At 39.4% G+C, this 22,327-nt stretch overlaps 1 protein-coding gene across 3 annotated transcripts in view; it reads right to left on the bottom strand.

Moving 5' to 3' along the window:
* Positions 1 to 12,767, bottom strand: part of Lrfn5 (leucine rich repeat and fibronectin type III domain containing 5) — a 281,892-nt gene extending 269,125 nt beyond the window's left edge. For 2 of the 3 annotated variants that reach the window (XM_036206673.1, XM_036206671.1), the window contains exon 1: positions 10,841 to 12,269. The gene's annotated coding sequence lies outside the window, so the exon portion shown is untranslated. Of the gene's footprint in view, positions 1 to 10,840; positions 12,270 to 12,408 lie in introns of those variants that run through there. The other variant, XM_036206675.1, reaches the window with a different exon arrangement.
* Positions 12,768 to 22,327: the final 9,560 nt, after the last annotated feature.

Here is a 22,327-nt window from a genome sequence, read left to right as displayed (position 1 = left end):
ATATTTTCCTCAAAACCAATGGCCTTTCCTGAAGCACCTTACTTTTTTGATTATGTCTGTAATTGTATACATATGTTTTCTTTCTCCACAGAAGATTCCATGAACAACTTATCTGACCATGCCCTGAGAACCACAAACTATTCACGGTTGCTTTTAAATTCTTATCCCAACTGACAACAATAGTTAACTACTCTACATCTATACAATCCTTACATTTAAATTATTTTTAAAAAACAAAGTTATTGACTACCATGGGAGGCCTTACCCACTCTGAGGAGTGGATGGGGATAGAGTAGGAGGGCGGTGAGGAGGCAGGAGAAGTAGGGAGGGGGAACTGGGGTTGATATGTAAAATGACAATAAATAAATAAATAAATATATTAAAACAAAAACAAAGTTATGGGCCAGGCAGTGATGGCACACGCCTTTAATCCCAGCACTCAGGAGGCAGAGCCAGGCGGATCTCTGTGAGTTTGAGGCCAGCCTGGTCTCCGAAGCAAGTTCCAGGAAAGGCAAAGCTACACAGAAAAAACCCTGTCTCGAAAAACAAACAAAAACAAAAACAAAAATACAACAAAAAAAGAGTTAAAAAAACAAAGTTACATATTAAATTTGGAATATAAAACATTGCTTGATATTACCCTGAAAGGATCTTTCTTTCCTGAGTTTTTTCAAGAAGAGCAGGACACTTGCAACAAGCAGTTATTCAAGCCAAATATCACAGCCTAAGCTGTTCAGTAGAATTGCACTTCCTCTTCAGTTTAATGAATGTGTGAAGCATATGAAGATATTTATATTTATTGTGTACATAAAATAATAAATTTATTGTAATATAATATTAATAATAGTTGGTGATTCCATTCAGTTATTGAGGAACTAGTGTGTGAAATGCATAGAATTCATTCTTTCCCTTCTAAGCCTTTGGGGTACATAATAGTATTACCCCTTCTGCAGATGAAGACACGAATCCATATGATGCTACAGAATAAGTTTGTATATATATTGACACATGAAAGACATAGATTACACATCTTACTATTTTAGAACTCACTAGTAGTAGAAATGACAAATAACCAAATTAGCATATTTTTCTAATATTAAACTTCAAAACCACAGTAAGAATTAATAGAGAATGTAATAGAATATTCCATATTCAGTATAATCAAACACTTTTCAAATTTATAATTTAAATATGCCATTGAAAGAAATAACATGAGTATGAAATGTAATTTCATGCATTTCTTTACAAACATATCTCCTTTACCAAGAGGGGACAAAAGATAGACTATGACAATACTCATTTTAATATATAAAATTCATACTAAGTAAATCATAGTAATTATTATAAAATAATTTTATTTGGACTTATCTATCACCTAGATTCCATAGCTTATTGTATCTCTAAATTATGATAATTCAAGGTAGAACAGTTTGATATGTTAATGACAGCATTGTTAAATAACTTTAAATAATGAAGCATTCAAAATCCCAGCATAAACTGCCCAATCTAAATTTAATTTACTAAGGAAATGAATATAGAATATGAAGAATATGAATTATTGAAGCAAAATTAGAAGAAAAAGTGAAATCATATAATTTTGACAATGACAAAATGTCACACTGGAATAAATCAAGCCCAAATGCAATATGGAGAGGCTCATGTGTCCCTAGGTATTATGTTAATGGTGGGGAACTCAGCCATAAGAAGATGACCTGTTTCATGGAAACTTGAAGATTTCTAATGCAGAAAATTCTAAATCCCCTAATAGATAACCATAAAGCCTTTGAAAGATATATAAATATAAAATTTGGCAGTTTATGAAATTATATAAAAAGCAAAAGAAATAAAGAATTTGGTGTATATTGAAATATGGCCTCATCTAAGAAGGAGGTTGGAGTACATACATATAATAATTGTTACCAGACTATCATGAAAGATAGGATACAGGTGAAGTCCCCCAGGCTTAGAAGCTTTAGCACCTTTTTTTTTTTTTGCATCTTCTTTAGAATCAGAAGTATTTAGCTTTGAGTTCTAACCTTCTCATCTATCAGCTGCATACCGTAGCCATCTAAAATGAAATGCTCTGAGTTTCAGTATGAAGGTCTAAAAACTGAAGATGCTTACAATGAGACTATAAGTCTACTGTATAAGTGGAAGTAAAAAATCAACAGCAACTGACATAGGCTACCTTCTCAGAAGAAGATGAATTCGTTGATAAGACCATGTGATGATGCTGTCATCTACTATATCATATCTAAGAAGTGTTGGTATCTTTCATTGATTGGCTTGTAAGCCATAAGACAGGAAAGAGCATATGGTATGTCAGAGGAAGCCTTAAGACTCAGTCTGAGGCTCTCATATCCAACAATTGTACTATTTTCTTAACAAGTTCTCATTGGTAAGCTAAAAACTGAAATGGATGGACTGAAAAAATACATTCATAAAAGCAAAGTAAATCAAAGAAAAATCATGTACTTAAGGCAGAAGCAAAAGAAAAAAATAGTGCAAACTGCTCAGAGCATGCAATGGACTGGTTGGCCCATGAGGACCCTTTCTAATTACTAGCATATACAAAGGAGACAGGGAGTCATTAAGAAAAGATTAACATATTTACCCTTGATGTGTCAATTTTGATAACTATTTGCATTCACATTATATGTGAGTCTTTTAAAACATCATTTTAAGCATAATGTCCCAAAAGAATAGCATGCAAAATTGCGGTCCATAGTCATTATCTAAAGACTGGTTCTTTAGGGATACCAGGAAAAGGGAGATTTACTTTATCTTTCTGCCTTCAACCCATCTCACCTTGTTAGAAAACAATTTCACAAGGAAGCTGAGGATGCTGCTTGGAGCTTAGATGCTGATTTTATTTTAAAAAGAACATGCAAACAAAATTAATTAATATTCTAGAAATAAACCATCTAGGTCTGGCAGTAAATCAAAAGGCAAAGACGAGATTAGCAACATGACTGTTTTGGACTTTCTCCATGAACGACAGTTTGCTGTTGCTCTACACAGGTTTTCCCATAGTAGCATCTACACCATATTGACTGTGTCTTAAGAGAGACAATGCATAAGAGTTTTCATGCATGTATTAAATAGCAAATAAATAATTATTAAAGAGTATAAAGGACATGATTGTAGTCATTTTTGTTGATCTCAGGAAACCCTTGATACATCCAGTGAAACAACTTAGGAGTGAATAATTTACATTTCTTTTTTCTTTTAAGGTGTATTTATTTTTATGCGCATTGGTGTTTTATCTGCATGTATGTCTATGTAGGGGTGCCAGACACTCTGGAACTGGAGTCACAGACAGTTGTCAACTGACATGTAGGTTTGGGAGTCGAACCTGGGTCCTCTGGAAGAGTATCAGTGCTCTTAACAACTGAGCCATCTCTCCAGCCCAAAGTATTTTTAGTTGTTGTTGTTTTTTGTTTTGTTTTTGTTCTGTTTTTGTCAAGACAGGGTTTCTTTGTGTACCCTTGCCTGGCCTTGAACTCATGGAGATCCTCCTACCTCTGCCTCTCAAGTGCTAGGATTAAAGATGTCCACCACCACCCACCGCTCAGCTACGTTTCTTGTGTTTCTCTGTTTCATTGTTTTGTGTGGTCCTCATGAAGAACACCATCACAATCTTTGGGTTGGGGGGAAGGTAGGAAATATTTAAGTAACTTGACCATTATGAGTAAAGCATGTAAATGAAACGTTGAGGAAATAATCTCAGGTTATTAGAGTCTAAACTCAAAAGAAGAATACATTTCATCTCATGACCATCTTAGAGGTATGTTAAAGGGACTCTAAGGCTCTATTCAAGTTCAGGTGGAAGAAAGGTACATGAGTGCAAGACTGGCATCACTTTTTTTGTGCCCAAGTCAAAGCGGAAATGATGGTCATACTGAAATCTGCATTTTTTTGTTGGCATTGCTTCTGTGCTTCAGTGAAATGTGGAACAGACAAACCAGAATTCGCTCCAAACATCTGTTCAGACAGTGAGTCTAACATTACTGAGCATAAAATGTAAAAAGGTTAACAACAATCAAATAAAATTGTCCCTAACTCGTGTGTGTATAAGCAAGGAAATTATGGGTTGAGGGTCTGAAGTAATTCAACTGTAATACTCCAAGGTACCATTATCAGGAATAAGGCCTTCCATATATGATAATGCCTCTCCCTATGCTAAAATTAATTAGAGGCTACAGGATGCCAAAATTTTATATCAACCAAAAGCATGACATTATGGCATACTTAACAGAAATACAGAATAATCACTTTCAGTAAAGTGATTTTGAAGTTACCAAAGGCACAAGAAGTTAGCCAAAGAGAAAGTCGGCAGGGAAGCTTCAATCTCTTTCCAAGAGCATGTGAAGAAAATTGTAAGTTTCACAGTTTTGTGTCCATTGTGTGTCAAAACATATTTCAGTGGTAATGAGTTTGAGTAGGTCATTCACTGACCAAGTAGATCAGTTCCTAGAGCCTAAGGTTTCCTAAACCTGGGCAAGTTGCTTGTTTTCCATCTCCTGCTTTTCTTCTGGATATATTGACCATAGTTCTCCTGGTCATCGTAACCTCATAGTTTTATTATTCCAATCATAGGATTTAAAACTTTCCCCTTACCTTTATTGTTCCTTCCTTAGGCTCATGATAACTAAGGATGAGATCACAATCACAGTGAAGACACCTAAGTTTCCAATGTATGGTAACACTGAAGCTGGTAGATAGTTCTAGCCTACAGTCATACTAGCTCATTTTGTAAGTGAGGACAATGAGGTTTAGGAGAGGTTAAATGGCTTGCATTTTAGGTTGGACGGGGCTAAATATTAAATACAAAAACTCAAATTTCATCTTGATAACTACTATATAAAACCGAACCCTCCAGAACACAGCTTTGACTTCCCAACCGTCTCCCTCATAACTACTACAAAATATACTTAAAAGAGGCCCAAGTATCAGTTAATTAATAAATGTATCTCAAACTTATGTGTTTATAGCTTTCATGTTATTAAGACACTGTGTTCACATGGTCAGAATACAATGTGCTTCCTGATTGTCTCCTATAATTCCTATAAATAGCATGACATTTTCAGTTTTAAATTAGATGTAATTATATTGAATAGGACATAGCAAATTAAAAGATCTGTGACTATTACTGTTAAGAGGATATATCTCCATGTATAATAAAGCAACAGTGTTGATGTATAAATTAAAAGCATTTTAATGTTGCACATGCATACATACAGACAAAATACTCTTATGTAAAAAATTAAAGGAATTCAAATATAAAAAATAAAGAAGTTTGCTATACTGTGTACATGAACACTTAATTAAAGCATTCAATATTTTGAACAAAATTATTTGTAAGTAAATTTTCATGACTGGTTTTTATTATATAGATATATTTTCACTTATATTTCATAAACTTGTTGCTATTTTTATGTTTATTAGTAATATATATCAATAATTTCATATTTTCCAATACTCCAAAATCTGACTCTAATAAAAGTCTGTGTATAGTATAATTTCTTCACCTTCGCATATGTTCAAAGTCTTCCATGTTCTCTTGATATTGTTTGAATGCATAAATATATTTTTTTCAAATATAGCATATGTGTTAAATTGTTAAAAATGTTTTTAATGGAAATATTTCCTTTCAACTAATAAAAAGTTCCAGTGAGAAAAATACCTCATTTCATAACACTGAGAGTTAGCTTTAATGTAGTTAATATGCTTCCAATAGTAAATTACTTTAATATGAATATCCTGTAGTTTTGGAGGTGATGTCACTGAAGTCCAGGGAAACCTATTTCAAGATAGGAAATAAGGCTGAAGATGAGCTCAACAGCAGAGTGTGTGCCTAGCATGAAGAAAGCCCTTCTTTGATTTGGAGAAATCAAAAGAAAATTGTATCTGGAGAATAAGTAAAATGTTCCTTTCTGGGCTGTTAGCACTTGCTCAATGGAGCTGAAAAGATCAAAGAGAATTAGCTGAAGATAAGCAACAATGTTTGGCTTCTGTTCCAGTTTAAATATATCAGTTGTGATACAGAATATCTTGAAACAGTCTTACTTTTTTTCAAACATTTTATAAAAATTCAGAAACTTTCCCCAACATTTGCTAAAAGCATTCTGAACTTTAATCATTTATTTTATTATATCCTTTCTAGGACCTTTTATGTAGTAAAACCTAAAAATAGATCCAATTTTCTTTCCAAATCCTGCAATCATGCTTCACAGGGACAGTAACATTAATTCTAAGAAACTCCATTGAAATTCTTTGCAATGTGTTATGTAACTCACTATATATATATATATATGTATATGTGTGTATATATATACATATATGTGTGTATATATATACATGTATATGTGTGTATGTGTGTGTTTGTATGTATGCATGTTTGTATGTATGTATAATCAATCTACCAAGAAGATTCAAAAGAGTATAAGATTTAACATGTGTTATATTTCTTTTCCATGAATATACTTTCTAGGAAGGAAAAATTTGATCATTTGGCATTTTCCTATGTAACCTTGGGAATTCCTGTATAACAAGGTAATTTCCCACATAACCGAGTAGGTTAAGAAATATGAACTATCAGTTTCAGACAAATATTACAAATAATTTTTGCAGCTTAAATACTGAAGCCTGTTCATGCACTTTACTTGGCATCAGTTGACTGATAGTACATTTACATAACCATGTAATTACATTGTAATTTTCAATCACTTGTTACCTATCACTCATAATTACTGTTAGATTGTCATATGACTTAGCAAACGGCCTTCTGTCAGAGCAGTATCTACGAGAATGCCATGATTTTTTTTTTACAGGCTTTAAATATAGCATAAAGTATTTCTATTAACAAACTACTTCTGTTTCCTCTTTACTTGTTGAGGTCTTCATAGTACTGTACAATTTAGGCAGATGGAGTATAATAAAAGATATTTTACCTCTAGATAAAACAATTTCTATAATTACAAACCTAAGAGTTTATTAATTTCACCATGCATACACCACAGAATATACAACTTTTATTTCCTTAGGTTCTAAAATTGAAGGATGACACATGAATGTGAATGTGATCTACAGAAATTGAATAAATGGGTCTGTTCTCGAGACTTAACTGTGTACATGTGTCACTGGAATGATTTACCAAAATCTGTTAGTCCTGTACCTTAGAGAGTAACACTCATATGTAGGAGGCCTACATTTTAATCTTTACTCTTCCATGAAACATGAAGTTTAGAATTATTTGGTATGGTACCAAAAAAGTAAAGAAACCATGAAAAAAAAAAAGTATGTTCCATTTCTAACTAAACAAAATCATTAGAAAAAGGCAACAGGTTAGCTAGTTAATTCTTTAAAATTTTTCAAGTGACTTTTCTTCTTTGCTCTAGCTCCAATGTGCAAAGGAAAATTATATTCCTCCGAGAAGATGGAGGGGGCATGGAACATGGGACTGTGCCTCAATACCAAATGCACAAGAGCATAGTGCTTTAACACCAAGAGTCTATTGAGATGCAGGAGAGAAAAAATAATAGTTAAAAAATAAAAATAAAAAAAAAGAATAAGCGTGGGTCAATCCTTCTTCAGATAATTATGTCTCTTCTATTTCTCTGGAAGAAAAAGTCAGGTATTACCTTTGACTGGATCAGGGAGAGACACACATTGATGAACTTTTCCCTAAACAAACTAGTCCATGAATCTCATATCAATGCTGAAATATGTGAGCATATTCATGTATGCATCACATTTTTAATTTTTTTTCAAGAGGTATGTGAAACACAGAATACAGGTCTTGTTCAAGGTCATTCTTTTCAAATGGGAAAAGGGAATCACTAAAAGACATCACCTAGAAGAAGAAAATCCAATGTCAACTCCTTTTAAACTGACTCTGCTCCTGGGTGCTTCCTGTTCTTTTCCTTTTAGGAATGACTAGGAAAAGATTTGTTAAGGAGGAGATCCCTGCTAGGAAGTTTCCTACCAGTTTCTTCACCCCTCAGCTATCCGGAATACCTTTGCCTAGGGATAATGTCTAAAAAGGGGGATAGAACCCCATCTCCAACCCAGCTTTGAACTAGCCTACTTTCTTTTCTTTCTTTCTTTCCTTCCTTCCTTCCTTCCTACCTTCCTTCCTTCCTTCCTTCCAGGTGCTAGAAGATTTATTTCCTTATGATATTTAACCTAGCTCTAGTCCTACAAAGGAATGACCTTTTTAAACCTGAATCACACTACAATATATGTTCAAGCTCCTGAGGATTTAAATTCTGGTTTACGGATTTGTCTGCCTACCCTGATGATGGGTATGCAAAGATAAGAACTGACTTGTAAAAGATGCAATCCACAGTGAGAAAAGGCCAAAGGGAAGTGAAACCGAGGTGGGAAAATATTTATTTTCCCAGCACCAACATCCTTCAGCAGAATTTTTATTTTTCTTCGTCATCTTCTGGGTATGTCTGGACTATTTGCTTACAAATTATTATGAGATGTTTACCACATAAGTCAGCTTTATATGTAGGATGTTCTGAGTGATAGATTTCAAATAAATTCACTAAAAAAAAAGGAAAGAAAAAGAAAGATAGAAAGAAAGAAAAGAGATTTGGGGGAAGTTATCTTTAATTCTTTGAAATCCTGGATTTTGTTTGTTTGTTTGTTTTGTTGTTTGGTGTTTGTTTGGTGTTTTATTTTCCACTGTACCTTTTTGAATGTGGGCAATGAGTTTTTTTGTTTTTTTTTTTCTCTCCCTAGTCTCCAGATAGTGGAGTATGGATTTTCTTACTGTCAGATTTGAGTTCGTCTCTATATCCTGTCTCGGTGTCAAAGTTAAACACTAAACCTGTCTGCAAAGTGACTCGTCTAGACTTTATGTTTGAGTATAAAGTGGAAGATTAGTTGATTTTATATGCTTTATTTTAATTGAAGGCAAAATAAAGCTGCAAATGGCCCAGTGGAATCTAGGAGAGTATGAGAAAAAAGAATCAGGGATCTAGGAAACACACACTTGGCTTCAAGGTTTCAATCCTGATAAATCATGCAATGTTTGAATGTCAAACAATTTTTGTAGCCAGCTTTCATTACATGTTCTTGAATAAATACTCATGGGGGGGGTAGTGGGGAGGGAGGCTGTAGTCATAATAGACGGTCTAACACCAGCAACGCCCTACTCATCTCCCATTTCTCTTCCCTTAGACCTGGGCAGCCACCACAGCTACATTGCGCCCCACTCACTGTCTGCCAGAGTGCCTGCTGAGCTCTCCAGCCCCGCCCCAAGTAGTGTCAAAGCAGACCTGCCAGCTGCAGTGGTGGAGCCCAGCCCCCAAAGCCCTCTGCAAATGTGGCCTTGTAGCACCACCACCCTGCCAGGGCTGCACCAGCAGCCGAACCGAATAAAGACTCTAGAGCAGGACTTGGGGACATCAGCGCGCAGGGACAACTAGAGCAGCTACCCATTAGCTTGTAATCTGCAAATACCATTATATGGCTATCTATAGAAACGAAGGGAATAGAAGGCAACCAGGCAGTCTCCACATACTTCCTAAACAGCTTTAGCAAACAGAAGACACCACCCCACACTCTGCTCCACCTCCATCAGTCTGCTCCTGTCTCTGCCTCCCAGATCGGTGAACTGGGGGACCCACCAGGCCAAACCTCAGTGGCATGCTGCCAGGAGGCAGCTCCTAAAGGCGGGAGACTAAACCAGCACTCCTCAGCTGAATTTTTCAGACCATCTTCACTATGGAATTAAACATTGATGAGACTACTTTGGAAGTGCTTTATGTTGTTAATTCAAATGCCCTCGAGAAAGAAGTGAATTTTTCTGTAGGGAATAGGCAACTGTGGTGATGGGGAGAAAGAAATGAACAAGGTGCAAAGATAAGAGGCACTGGAAGTTAACTAAATTTGTTCGGTCTCCTCCAATGAAGGGAATCTCCATTTTCACATATCAGATCCAATATGCTAATTAGGCAGTCTCAAATCCAACCTGGTTTTAAATCAAAGCACTGGAAGGAATTTTCAAAACACCTATTGTACACAAACAACAAACAGGGAATACAAGCTTCTGTCCACCTCTGTGATAAAGCAGGGGGTAGCCAGGGCTGACATTGTCACCGGGGCTGGGGCTGGGTGGTGGCTATTGGTTTTTGGCCTCATTCTCCCAGACATAAAAAGGACTTCTTGCATGCATCTATTTGGCTACATCAAACCAAACCCGGGCAGTTAAACACCTCCTCTCAATACACACCCATGACAATGAATTCCTTTCCATGCTAAGCAAGTCCCAAGAAAACTCCATTTCACATCAAAGTCCCCAGATGCGTAATTCACAACTACTAAAAGGATCTGGCAAGATCGTCCACAACAGGGGGAGGAAAACAACCCGGCACAAGAGGTGGAAGGGTCAGGGGGAGGGGAAAGAAAAAAAAAAGATCTTTGATAGATGTGGGGGGCGGGGAAGCAAACATGGGATCTCACTCCAGTATCTGGAGGGTTGGATACCAAATGGTCCGCAACAACCATACCCTGAAGGAAACATGAACCATTCATCTCTGGCACCTTCAGACAGGTTCGACAAGCCTGTCCCTTTGCAAAAAGTATCCTCGGGCTTGATGTATTCATATTATCTTTAGATTTCACTACCACACTACGTGCTCAGGTATAGGCTTACATTCTATGTACCAGGAACTGCATGTCCCCTCACTGAGCAAGCGCCCTTGGGTACCCAGCCCTTCCTAATGATTTTCAAAACATTAATAAGTAAAGTAGCCTGCAATGCAGATACGATGCTAGAAACAACCCTTAAGGAAAGTGGGTGAGGCAAGTAGTCCTTCATTGTTACCTGGTGCCTCTAGGGGGAAAGACGGTCATAGGAGGACTTTCTGCCTGCAGGTAAGATCCAGGCAAGGTGGCTCCAGGTGGCTTTCACGGCTGTACTGGGGTCTCTCTCATCACTTCGCTGCCCTTTGCCATAGCTCAGCACCCGCATCCTAGGGAGTCAGAGAGGTGGCTCCTGCCACTGCCGCCGCTGCCCGCAGGTCGCACTGGGTGGGGAATCAGCGCAAATCGCCCCATGAAACCGATGGATCCGCGCCCGGGGAGCCGGCAGAAGCAGGGCGGCCGCGCACACACACACACACACACACACACACAGACACGCTCACACACGCTCTCACATTCTCAGCCTGGCGCGCGCGCACTCACTCTTGCACAAGCATTCCCAGAACCGCATCCGGAGGGAGAAACAGGACCGGTCCTTCACAAGATCCGCTCCGAAGCTCACCAGCCCACCGGCAAAGAGAGCAGTCGCTTTCTCACATAGCCCTTGATCACGTTTCCTTCAAGTTCTCCTGCAGCCCAAATCCTTGGAATTCAAAAGCTGGTGACATTTCGCTGGGGAGTAAGGGAGTCCTGGAAGGACTCTGGAAGTGTCGGGGTTCGTTAAGCAGTTTGAAAAGCAATCCTCATTACCTTGTTTATACAGTAAACCAGGCGGAAGTGCCGAAGTTTGGGCTTCAAATGTCGTGGACAGACACGTTCATATTCTTCTGACCAAAACAGGAAAGTCAAGATGCAGGAAAATAAGACAGCTGCCAGACCCTCTCTTGACCTTGCGATGTACCTGGAAGCTGGTTAATACAGCTACTTTCCCAGCCTCTGGATTAAGTGATCCACACACCTGGCTCCACAGCCAAGCAGTCGCCCGGAATCCAGCCAGGAAAACGGGTCTGGGTGTCCTCCGCGCTCTGCGAGAACCTGGGCATGGAGGGGCATCTCTGAGTTAACACATTTGCTTCTGGGCAGTTGGAAAATAAGACTGTCAAATGCATCCGATAGGCGCGCACACATACACACGCGCACAAACACACATACACACACGCAGCTAGCTGGAAAGCGGCTTACAAAACACTAGAGAAACACCAAGATGACTTGAAAAGGTGGAAAACATCCAGGTTCGTGCCGGAAAACGGAACAGCCAGCCGGGAGATTCCGAAAGTCTTCTCAGGTCTTTTAATATTCATATTTCTATTCCTCTCCCCTCTTCCTATTTCTCCTTTCCAGAATGTTTCGTGGATCTGCCCCACCCCCGTGCCGTTGCGCCTTTTTTTCCCCTGGTATAACCGACCATGCAACATGAATAATTACATGGGTGGTTTGGGCTCACAGCTCCCCAAAGTCAAGAATCCCAAGGACCAGCCTAGCTGAGAAGCCATTCACATCTTCAAGGGAAGAAGAAAAGCACACACGCACACTCGCGTGCACGCACACACGCGCGCGCGCGCAAACACACACGCACACTCATGCGCGCACACACACACTCAGGGGCACACACACACATACACACACACTCAGGGGCACACACACACACACACACACAAACACGGTTCAGGCCGCTCTGCACACGCTCACCGCCTCCCTGCGCAGCTGCACACAGCGCGGTGGGCGCCCCTCCCGCGGGCCCAGGCTCCGGGGCGAGTCCACAGCTCAGGCGCGTGGCGGGAAGCTGCGGTCGGGGATCGCAGCCGCCGCCCCGGCAGGCCTGGGAGAGCCGCTCCCCAGTGCTGTGCGAGCGGGCAACGCCGGCCGCCTGGCCCGGTGGAGCTGCGCTCCGCGCTGCAGCATGGAGGCGGCGGCGGCGGGCGCGCGGCCGTGAGCCCGTCCCCAGCTGCAGTGACGAGAACGGCCGCACCTCCCAGACCCCTAGAATCAGGCGACACCCCAAGCCGGCGCCGCCGAGCTTTCGGCCTTAGTGACTCCTGCCTAGACGTGTTGGGAGAACCGATTTACCGCTGGCTGGAGGAGAGGGTCAGCGCTGTGCCGGCAAATCCCCAAGCAGAGGAGGCGCGGGGGCGTTGCAGGCGGGCGGGGTTGGGGGAGGGGAAGCGGTGGCAAACCCGAAGGAAGAAAGCTAACTTCAGGGGCATCCCCCCAACCCCCACCCACCAACCCCCCGCCTCTGTTGGAAATGAACTGCCGATCTGATTGCCCACTGTCTGGAGGTTAAGGGTTTAAAAAAAAAAAAAAAGAGGTGTCACCAGGTCTAGCTGTAGCTGTTAACGTAGTGTGAAAAGTGATTAGCTCCAACCCCGGGGAGAGAATCCCTGCCTGAGAGCTACTGGCTGACGTTCCCAGGCACCCGAAGCTGGCTTCCAGAGTCCCCTAGTCGGTGGTGGGTGATTTGCTTACTAATCAAATGGGAGCGGATTCTGAAAAGAACGTTTACATTTGGGAGTTAGCGCGGTACCGGCGTAAAAAAAAGTGATGCAGCTGACCACGTTTAGTGTGCAGAGCTGAACGCGACCCCCGGAGTAGGCAGAAAGCAGGCCTGGCCACCTAGGTCACTTGAACTGGGGAAGGATGTGAAGCAAGAGAGGTGTGGTGCACAGGAAACCCGAAAGGCCTCCTGAAGAGCGAGGGTATTGGGCAGGGCCCGCCCTTGTTTTCCTCTGGTAATTCTGCCTAGATGTCCAGTTAAATCCAGGACCCGGACCCAGACCCCAGCAAAGCTCCCGGAAACCCCCTAGAGCCAGTCATTGAAGAAAAGTCGTTCCGAAACAGGAGCGGTCGGAACCCAGTCCTTTCCGGTTAGAGATTGTGAGCACTTGATCTTCTGTTTCTGTGCGCTCCTTCCCCCTCAGTCCAGACACCAGTCAGAACCAAACCCGAATGGAAGAGTTTGGGGGATGCTTTGGGAAGCTAGCTAACAAGAGGCCGGTCCTTGCGTATTTGGAGAAGACTCACAGCACAGTTCCTCCCAGGATAGGATGCTTTGGAATTCTGCTACCAATAGAACTCTAGAGGCTTTACCTTTGCCTTGCGAATGCACAAAGGCGCGCACACTCAGGCACACACACCCACGGGCTCGCTCCGAGTGCACGCGTAGGCACCTACGCATAATCAAGACCCACACAGATGCCTCTTTGGGAGATGAACTCAGCCTGGAGTACTTTAATGGTAACTGCTCCCATTTCCTCCTCTCTTTCCTGGGCTCCCCTCTTTGTCGCCTGGCCCAGGTTCCAGGTTTACGGTGCATCCCTGGGTTTAGCAATCTGAGCTATCTATCCTTTGGCTGCCTGATTCCAGAGGAGCAGCTTGCTTGCGGCTGCGGTTCCCGCCGCGCAGTCTCCGTCCAGTTTGGAGGCACTGGCTGGGGCTCCGGGTTCCAGAGCAGTCTCCAGCCATAGATTGCAGAGCGTGAAGCGAGTTCCAGAGTCCGGGCATCCACTCTGAGCAGAGCAGCTAGATACTGGCCAGTAAGATTCCATGCAAATTTGCAAAGGGACTGTGGAGGACAAATACTTCAGCCAACACCCTGAAGTCCTGGAGAGTCTCCACTAAAATCGAGAGCGCTTCTAGTCAAGGAAGTGGATAACCCAGTGCTCCAAGAAATCCCAGGCGAGAACCTCCACCGAAGGGAGGTCAGTTCTGGAGGCACTGGAGAGAAAGTGATGCTTTCTGATTTCTCTTTAAACTTTGCAGCTTTGAGGACTCCAAGGCGACCGATGGAGTCGCCCTAGCTCGGTCTCCAGGCAGATCCAAATGAGCACTTCCAAGTACTTTAGGATGTGGGGGTGACTCCTTTTTCCTTCAGGACTGTCCCACTTGTCCAGCTCAGCTGAAAGGAACTGGAGGTCTCCAAGATAAGAATTTGCGGTTCCACGAAAGGGACAAAGTATATATCCAAATATTGAATCAGAACCCCGAAGACTTTGCCTATCTGGATTGAATAACTTCCTTTTTCCTGGTTTTTGATTACATTTTTACCGGGACAGAGGTGAGAAAAGGACTCACCACCAATTGGGCCAACTGAAGATGTTAACAGTTGGGAACAAGACAAAATTCAAATTTCACCACGGGGTGCTTTTAATTAATCCCACGGGGGCTTGTTTTGCGGTGAGAAAGATGACATCAGCATTTGGCTGAAGTGGGGAACGATGCATAGGCTCTCAATGTTCTTTCCAGGTTCAACTCTTTCTGGGCAGAATTGGCCTCTTAACTTCACCTTCCAAGTCAGCGCTAACTGCTGAGGGTGTTTGCCTCTGCTCTCCCAGCTCCACCTCCCTCTAGGAAACTGTGTCTGTTGAGGCAGGAATCTTTCACTATGCAGGTACTGTGTTGTTTATGTCCTTTGCAAGCTAGTTCGAAATTGCAGAAGGAGGAGAAAAAAAAAAAAGAGCTTTATTTTCCATGATTGTTTTTACAGGAGAGGACTTGGTGTTTTTCATGAAGGGTGCTAGAGCTAACAGAAAAGTAACAAAGTAATGACATACTTTTTATCATATAAATAGTAATAAAATAATAAAAAGTACAATTTGTTGTTTTAAGGTGCCCACATACATACTCATCCCCCCACATGCAACACACACACTCACACACACACTCATCCAGCAACTTTTGGAAGCTGCTTATTATAAGAAGTTTTTAATTTACTTTTCCAACTATTGTTGAGAATAGCTAATGCTAAAGCTGTTAACATTTTCAAGAGTTCACACACTTTAGAATAGGATTATTTTATCCAGTATTTAAAAGGGAAATTTTATCTTCAATAAATCATTTGGATTCAATTTAGCTTATTTCCTCAACAACTATTGACCTTGATTATCTTAATTCGTCCCAAACTAAACTTATGCCAAATCATTTTTTTTTTAAATTTTCAACTTCCTGTCTCCTCCAGATGACTTTCCTACGAATTGATGGCCATAAATGTTGGAATCCTCATTTTCACAGAATAAACTAGATTTTTTTCAGGGCTGGGTGTTTTCCAAATTTCAGGCAATAAGTCAAAATGTGAATATTTTACAGTCAAAATATTACATGTCAAAAAAGTAACCCTAATTTCTCCCCCTCCATTGGTTTGCTCTAATGTGGTGAGAAAATTAAACCCACTCCTTTAAAGGGGGGGCATTAACTACAGAGTTCATGAATCTTATTTCTGTGAATGGAGGCATATAGTATGTCATCACTTTAGTTCATTATATTCTTCCTTTTGTGTTCTAAGACATTTCAGTTGGCAACATCTCCAAGTTTTGTGGTGATGAATCACAGTTGTGTTACAGGCCTCTGGTTCCTTTTAATAACCAAATGTTCTGTGATTTTAAAACTTGGAGAAATGAAGAAAAAAGGAGAGATAAAGTTCTGAATTGAACATTTACAACATAATTTAAGCCAAAGCAAATTCCTTGCATTGAAGTTTACATTAATGTATCTGTGACCTTCATAACTTCTAATCACTCCTGCAGTTGTGACCTTCAGAGTTCTGCAATGTTAAAAGTTTGCTTCAGAGCTTATCTCTGACACATCTGATCATGAAGCCCATGAGTGCAGAATATTCTGGCAACTAGGTCTTACCCAAAACATCTACTATCTTAGCTGAGTTGAACACCAGGCTTATTATCTCTGACATAATACATTTTTATACATAATTTGGACTAAAAGTATAGGTAACTATACTCATTTTAGTACATCTGAGACAAAGATACCTTGCCTTCCCACCACACACACCCAGCTTAGTTTGTTATTTCTTGAGATTTACTTGACTTTAGGAGCATATTACTTCCCAGAATCTGGCTATCATAGCCATAACCTGAATCCTATGGCTAATGACAAGAATGTAGCTGGAGAGCCAGCTCTCCTCATTTCCTAATGGGAAGAAGGAATCTAACACCAAAGACTCAATTAATCACTGTATGGAATGCTCTTCTCCCTCTGTCTCTCACCTTGTCTCCCTCACCCCACCCTAGAAAAGTTAATGTTGGATTTTAAATTTGGAAACACAAATGGGTGAGACTGCTCTAGGTAAGGAAGAGATTTCTCAAGAGTTTACAGAAAGGAGATTATCTTAATGCTAAATATTGCTGGGCAAAAAGACAATCCTTAAGCATTATTATAGTTAACCATCCTTTTCTTTCTTTCCTTCTTTGCTTCTTTGTTTATATTATGGCAAACAGACTGGACATTAGATAATAGACTTTTTAGTTACTATAGATACAGTGTATTACTCCATTGAAAAATATCAGCTATTCTAAGAAAGGCATGATAGTAGTTAGTACAGATACAGTGTATCATTCTGTTAAAAACGTGCCAATCACAATATGAAAGACCTGATAGTAGTTACTACAGATACAGTGTATCACTCTGTTGAAGACTATCAACCATCCTAAAAAAGACATGCTAGAATTTTGATTTCTTCCTCTCATCAAAGACACTTTGTCAAACTAGGTGGATCTAACTGTTATTGTTATGTGACTCTATACTAAAGTGTTAGTGACCCACCACAGTCTATACATCTTGGGAATATAAAGGCAAGTTGTTTCCTAAATAATAAAGCTTCTAGTAAAATATATACAAAAATGGGGCTATTTTGATTACTCTTCATTCACTGAACTGAGTAATAAATATAGAACTTTTTACACTTTTTCCTATTTTTATATTGCCTTGGGAAGATTGTTAAAACTTAGTTTTAATTTATGAAACATATTCTTACAAATATATTCACATATGTATAACCTCACAACAATTTCTAAGCTTCACTCTAAAATCTAGCTAGTTATGAAATAATTACTTTAAAGACAAAAGTTTGAATTATTATAACATGAATTATGTTAAAACCTGGTCACAATGAATCCTATTAGATAGAAGTAATATGCCTCATGAAAGACATTAATATTCTCCTGTTAAAAGACCATTGGTAAACTACATAGTTCGTGTATGCTGTTCAGCTTTATTTTACAGATTTAGTTTTTGTTTTTCTTTTCTCCTGCAAATTCATGATTATTTTCTACCCCAAATTCCAGACAGGTGACCACAAGTGGCCAGTAACGTGACACTCACTTGGTTGAGACAATAGGGTTGATTTTTCTGAAATATCAGACCCCAGAGACTTAGATTAAGAATTTACTTCAAGAAAGACAGTTGGGTAGCTTGGTCTGCTTAAAGGCACCCTGCCAGTGGGATCAGGATCTATCCATGGAGCATGAGCTGGAATTTTGGAGCCCACTACCTATCGGTGGGACACCTAGCACAGCCTTGATGCAGGGGGAGGGGCGTAGACCTTCCTCAACTGAATGTACCAGGCTTTGCTGACTCACCATAGGGGGACTTATCTTTTAGGAGGAAGGATTGGGTTGGCTTAGGGAGAAAGGATGGGAGCAGCAGGAGGAGAGAAGAGAAAAAAATAAAAATAAAATAAAATCACATATTAAAAATAATTTACTATATTTGATTAAAATGCATTTATATTAAGGTAAACGATAAGTTTTGTGAGTATGAAAGCACACAACCTCTTCCAGAACACTCTCTCTCTTCCTCCTCCTCTCTCTCTCTCTCTCTCTCTCTCTCTCTCTCTCTCTCTCTCTCTCTCTCTCTCTCTCTCTGTTAAGCTCATATACAGGTATGCTAGAATGTGCATGTATATGTAGATCCGAGGTACAAACTGAGTGTCTCCAAAAATTACTCCACACTATATGCATTGTATTGTATTTTATATTACATTGTATTGTATTGTTTTGCATTTTCTATTATATTGCATGCATTGCATTCTATTCTAAGTCAACACTATTCTATTCCATTTTTGAAACAAGTTCTGTCATTGAACTTTGAAATAAGTGTTCACATGAGGCTGGATGGGCCAGCAAGCCCTCAGGATTTACATGTCTCTCTGTTCTCCTACCCCAAGTGCTGGGGTCTTACTTGGAGCTCAGGATCTGAACTCAGGTCTTTCTTCTTGCCTGTTCAAAAGGCACTTTTAAGCACTGTGCCATCTCCCCAGATGCCAGAACAATTTGACATCGACTTCCATAGCATGTCTTAGGAATTTGCCTCCCCTCTAATCATGGGCTCTGGTATGAAGACTAATTTACTATATGTTCTTTATTCATGTTTTATGTTCATAGTCTTTTTTTTTTTAATTAGCAACGTTAGTTTGGTTACCATCTTTTAAAGTTCCATGGTGTCTATTGCTCTGATGTCTGTAGCTAAAGAATAAAAAGGAAACTTTTTTTTTTTAACATGGCCACCAAACTTCTTTCTTTACACAATGATGCTTTATTCTCTGATGACAATTTTGCTCATGCCAAGGAAATGCATGGATCACCTTGCTTTTGACTAATACCCTGCACTATGCCTGGAAGATAGGAGTTAACCATGGTTTTCAGCCTTTGTTTCTCACAACGTGCTTAGCCAATAGCTAAGTTTCATTATGATCTTGATTTTATTTCACTACTAAGATTTATGAAATACAAATGTCTCTTTCTTGGTCTCTTGTGAAACTTCTTCAAGTTCTGAACATTCCCCAACCCTTACTTCCCTAGAAGGCAACTTAGGAATATCTAAATAATCTAATTTCCCTGCAAAGCAATGCAAAACACAGCATTGGAAATCATTCAGCCACATTGCTTGAATCCTTGGAGTTTTGGACTTTAGACAAATTCAAATATTTAGCCAAAAGAAAAGATGAATCAGCAGCTAACAGCAGTTGCCCAGACCCAGGATTTGGTTCCCAGAAGCCATGTCAGGATGCTCACATCTATCTGAAATTCAGCACTAGGAGGCATCCAGCACATTCTTTCTGTCTCCTCTGGTGTCCTCGGGCACCTACATAATTACCCTCCCCCTACATACACACACACACACACACACACACACACACACACACACACACACAAATACATAAATAAATAGTCTTTAAAATACTTTGATTTGGGGTTTGTTAAGCAGTATTAATGACTGCCTTGTAAGCTAGCTATTAGAAACTACCTTTTTCAAGTCATGTAATAAATGACTCAGTTTCACTAAAATATATTACAAAGAACCAGACTCACAAAGAACTTTCTTTTTAAATAAGGAAAATATGTCCATCTAAATGATACAAAAATCTTCAGAAATACTGCAAAGACATACTACTGATACTTTTATTTTCCTTAGTATTAAATTTGGATGAGATAATATTGGTGAAATCCTGTCCCTTTGGTGAGCTCTGTTGTGGAAAGAACACAATTAAAGATCCTTCCATAAATATTGCTGAGTTTGCCCTTGTCTCTTCAACTTATTATTAAGTCTTGGCCATTTTAGAGGGAGCTAAAACTACTTGAATGATAAATAAATATTGGATCATATTAATTGTTAGTAAATTAACAGATTTTTGGAAGAACATTGTACAATAAGAGTACAGAAGCATTATAAAATATTTTAAATATTTCCTCACCAATAGATTACAATCTTCATTAGTATCGATACTTCATAGCAAATGTAGCTATTGTCAAATATTTTTATTTTAGTTGTATTTTATTTCTATGCAATATTATTTTTGTTATCTTTAAAGTGAATTTGTTTAGTTCTAATCTCCACTTAAACTATCTTCCATTATATCTTTTGACTTTGCATAGATATACCAAAAATATAAGCAAAATATTGCCTATTTTTCTTTTAGGTTGACATATTTTTAACACATCAGTTACATGATGACTTATAAAACTGCAACCTTTTAAAATAAAAAATACATTTTTGAAAAATAGTACAAAAATTTGCTTTTTGTGGGAATGCATTAGAAACAAGAAATTTAAAATTGACAAAGTTAGAGATCCAGCAAAAAGGAACATGGCATATTGTGAAAATGTGAGTAAAATGTTTCTTTATGGTTTTTAAACAAATAAATGAACATTTATCTTATAGTTTCACAAATACATTAATTCTACATTTTCTGGCGGAAAATTTAAAGTCTGTATAGATTGCATGTTATACAGAAAAACTATAGATGCATTTATATCCAATTGCACTTATTTATTTTACAAATAATATGCTGCATAATTAGGAAGACCTAGAGTAGCCTTCATTCAATGAGCCTTGTTATGATTCCCTAGTTTTCATTTATGTAAAAGGGTCTATAAACCTAGGAAGTAGAAAATAGATGTAGGACTCAAAAAATGAAGGCCACTTATGAGTTAATAACTATTCAAAGCTACATTAACAATTTCATATATTTATCATCTAGAAATTCCATTTTAACTTCAAATGCTAATTCTTTGCTGCCCAAAATGTTGTCTTATACTCCACAAAGATACCTTTTTTTGTTTTGTTTTGTTTTTGCTTTTTCAGTCACATGTGGCTAAATAGATGATTTGTGAGGAAGAGAAGTAGAAAGGTATGTAACATGCAGGTCTCTACAAGCATTGGTTTCCCTTTTTTGTGTTAATTCATAGATAAACCCACAGATCCATGCATCACTCAGGCTTCACCAGAGAAGATTCTTCTTGCAGTAGACGACAACACAGAAATCCACATCAGGTGAACGTGCAAAGGACAAGAAACACTAGAATGCTCAGCCCTGAGTCTATGCCATATGCCCTGCTCAAGGCCAAAAGATCTATGAGGAAGAGGATGTGGAAAGATTGTAAGAGTCAGAGGGGTCATGGTTGACTTCCCGGAAAGCAGTGTTTTCAAGACAACAAGCTCAAGCAAAACTAAATCCCAATATGGAGGAGGGGAGATGGGCATGAAGTCTCACCCCCAGTTGAGGAGCTATTCACATTCGATCACTTCTGGAAGAAGGAAAGTTCATTTTCTTCAGTAGAGTAACACCCGTTATACTGACCACACTCCAAGACAGGTGCTGCACCAAGGAACGGTCAGTGAAATGGAGTTCTGCAGGGATAAGGGAAAATGTTGGATAGGTAGGGAGATGGGCAGGACCTGAGAAGAATTGGAGGAAAGAGAATAATATGATCAAAACAGAGTGTGTGGAACTCTCAAAGAATAAATAAAAGCATTATTTAATTTTAAAATTCTAATTTGGCTTTTCTGGAAACAATTGCTTTCTGTTTTATTTTTGTTACTTTTTGTTTGTTTGTTTTTGGAGGGACAGATGGACTCATAATTATTTCTTTGTTGTGTATGCTTTGGTTCTCAGGGATAAAATCATCTCCCAGTGGGAGTCTGTTGTTTTTTTCTTTTTCGTTACTGTTTTGCGTCCGTGCAATATATCCTTGCTATGGCGTGCCCTAAAAAGTAAATGCTGAACCTAAAAGGCGACAATACTGAGCACAGGCTGACAGAGTGGACATGGTTCTGAACAAGCTCTGTTTAGTTTTAGCACAGAAAGTGTCTGTGTATCATCTCCCAGCCGGTGAAACGTGCTACAGTGTCAGCTATGACCCCATTACAAGCGCTGCCCTTCCGACTCGGTGCAGATCACATTTACATACACAGTGAGTTTTTATTAGACATGGTGTGACAACGAGACCTCGTGTAATTGTGTTTTCTTGTTTCCAATACTATTTGCCTTACTTATCCCTTTGATGCTGAAATGTATAGAGGAATGGAACCAACTTCGTTT

The sequence above is a fragment of the Onychomys torridus genome, chromosome 14 (assembly GCF_903995425.1).
Source record: "Onychomys torridus chromosome 14, mOncTor1.1, whole genome shotgun sequence".
Classification (NCBI taxonomy): Eukaryota; Metazoa; Chordata; class Mammalia; order Rodentia; family Cricetidae; genus Onychomys; species Onychomys torridus.
The sequence above is the reverse complement of the archived record's forward strand: the minus strand, read 5'-3'. Positions and strand labels throughout refer to the sequence as shown.